Below are 2,913 nucleotides of genomic sequence, written 5' to 3'. Positions count from 1 at the left end.
GGAAGGTTAAGAGATCCGGAATCGTCCGGATCTCGGGGGGTAGTTCGTTCCAGAGGGTGGGGGCACCCACAGAGAAGGCCCTCCCCCTGGGGGTCGCCAGCCGACATTGCTTGGCCAACGGCACCCTGAGGAGGCCCGCTCTGTGGGAGCGTACCGGCCTGTGGGAGGGAATCTGCGGCAGAAGGCGGTCTCGGAGATATCTAGGCCACTTGCTTTCATGGGTCAGTGTCCTGGAATAAAGCAGATTACTTTCCCAAAAATATTCCCTTTCGTTCAGAGATTAAAAGCAACCACAGGAAATGGCAAAGTCATGTTTTGAATGCACAGTGTTTGTAATCCCAACATTTCGAATTGATTAGATGTAGGGTTCATTGTCAAAATACCAGACTTAGTCATGTAGTAGCTGATTAGAAATTGCAAAAAAGGTTGTGGATGAAGGGAGTCTGATTTTCTATATCCAAGACTTGGTTAGAGTCAAATTTAGGCAAATATATCTGTAGAAAAAGCATAAAAATATAGCAGTCTTAGCAATTGTATAAGTTGCTGGTTGTTGCTGCATGCTTTTTTCTAATAATTTATAATTCATAAGTTTTCCAAGTAAATTCTGACAGGAAGCATAAAGTAAACATGAAGCCATCAAGAGTTAATATTTTAGTGACATAATAGCAGTACAAACAACAACAGCTTGTACGAAATGGATGCTTATTAAAAGTTATCTAAATAGGTTGCTATCCACCTATGAAAGCAGTCTGGTATCAAGCTCTGGGAAAGTTGTGTAGGTACCTCTCAGAGCAACTGCCCATTGCAGCTTGTAGTGGAGCCAAAACATCTACAGGACATGAATCTGTAATTCATTTCAATTGAATCCCTCTGTACCAACAATAGGGCTACTAAAAGACTAGAGTGGGATATTAGAAAATTGGGGCAACCCTAATGGAAGCCAAATGTAAACTTCGGGTGAATTGGCCTGCTTGACCTCCATAAAGCACTTTGAGGTGGTAGAGAATGTCTGACAATCCAAGTGGAAATTAATTTCCTAATATTTCTCACCATTGTCAGTGCTAGATGAGGTACTGAGAATTCTAGTTCAGCATAAGCTGGAGGGCCAGATATTCCCTACCTACTCTATCTTAAATGTATCGGGACTAGGCAAGACCAGCTGGAGATCTGAACAAATATTCTCTTGTCAAGGATGTGAATTTTGTTGCGTGTTTTCTTTGCTGCAGGTAGTATTATCGGTAACTCTTACTGAATCTCACAGGGGTACTTTTCTTTCTTTTGTAGACTCAGCTGCGTATTGACTCATTCTTCAGACTGGCACAACATGAAAAACAAGCCATCAAGAGTCAGAGGCTTCGCCGAGCTGTGACTTGCATGAGGAGAAAAGAGAAGGAAGAAGAAGACAGTGAAGTCCAGGAGGCAACTGCTGTCCTAGAAGAAGAATTGAAACAGAGGAAAGGGCAAGCATTCAATAAAGGAAGGGCTGGATGCCAGAGACGAGGAAGCAAACGGAAAAAATGTCCACCATCTGAGCAACAGAGCTTTCTGTGTGGTGGCTTCATTGGAGAGGTTCTGCTCTCGGAGGCATCCAGCGAGTCTTCAGCTGATGATTTGGAGAAGGAAGCTTCCAGAAAGCACAGAAGAGGGGAGGATACAAAGAGGCTCGAAACAAAAGTGGCAAGTCACAAAACAACTCTAGAAGTTGCATCTGCACAAAGTGAAGCAGAGAGTAGCAGTGCCAGTGCAGAGGAGGAAATGCAGATGGTGACAGCCAGGCCAGTGTTTGAGGGCAAAAAAGCCCGAGGCAAGAGTTTAAGGAGAAGGTGGAAGAAATAATGCTAGCTAGAAACATATATGGGGCTTTAAAAATCATATCTGTGTTTCTCAACCGTGGCAACTTGAAGACATGGACTTCAAGGCTGACTGGGGAGTTCTGGGACTTGAAGTCCATGCCTCTTCAAGCTGCTAAGATTAAGAAGCACTGCATTATCTTATAAATTGCATAATATTCTTTTCATTAGAAAGGTATTTTCCACTTTCTTTATCAATTTTGTATATATTGTTACTGTTCACATACTTAATAGCATGATATGAATGTTTAAAAAAAACTTTTTTAAAAAAGGAAAACATCTGTTTTTTCCTCAAGAAAGTGTCTGCTAAAGTTTGTCAGCTTTGAGAATTATCTGAGGTGATTTGTGACCTGTATTATGTTCAGAAGGAAAATGAATTCAATTTATGGTGCTGCTAATTGACATTAAGCTTCACACTTCATAAAAAAAAAACCCAACCAAAACCGCACAAGTGGTGGCCTACTGTTCAAAGCTTTTGTAGTTTATTAGTAGGAAATACGTGGGACAACCGAATTTCCTTGGTATCTTGCCATGCCACTTATATTAAACATCAGTTTGTGCATTTTGCGGTGCAAGGAAACTTTGATGTAAAGAGGAGAGTTAATCATTTTGATCCTGCTACAAGTGGATATTAAATGAAATGGAAATGAGATATCAAACAAGGGGCATAAATAAATTGAAGAAAAGCAAAGAATAGACTCGAAGTTTAGATCAGATTTAAATTTCATTTTCTGTGTAGTTAAATTATGAAGCTTGCTGTGTCAATCTGGTTGATCAGTTGCCCAATATAAAGGAAATTCCACACAGTTTTTGTAAACAAAAATGTGCAAAATATATAAACTACCTTCCTGTTTTCATTTCTTGTTTTATAAAATGAATGTTTGTATATTTGTTGAATTAACTGAATTCATCACATTAACTGAATTTCAGTTTTCGGTCCAAGACACTGATCTAAGAACACAGAAAGAAGCAGATGAAATACAAAACTAAACTTAAACCACTAAGAAGATGGTTGTTATAGGATGCAATAGAATAATAGACATTTTGGGATCAAATTGTCAAA

This window comes from Protobothrops mucrosquamatus, unplaced genomic scaffold (genome assembly GCF_001527695.2).
Source record: "Protobothrops mucrosquamatus isolate PMUCROS unplaced genomic scaffold, P.Mucros_1.0 scaffold13733, whole genome shotgun sequence".
NCBI lineage: Eukaryota > Metazoa > Chordata > Lepidosauria > Squamata > Viperidae > Protobothrops > Protobothrops mucrosquamatus.
This window is presented reverse-complemented; position numbering follows the sequence as displayed.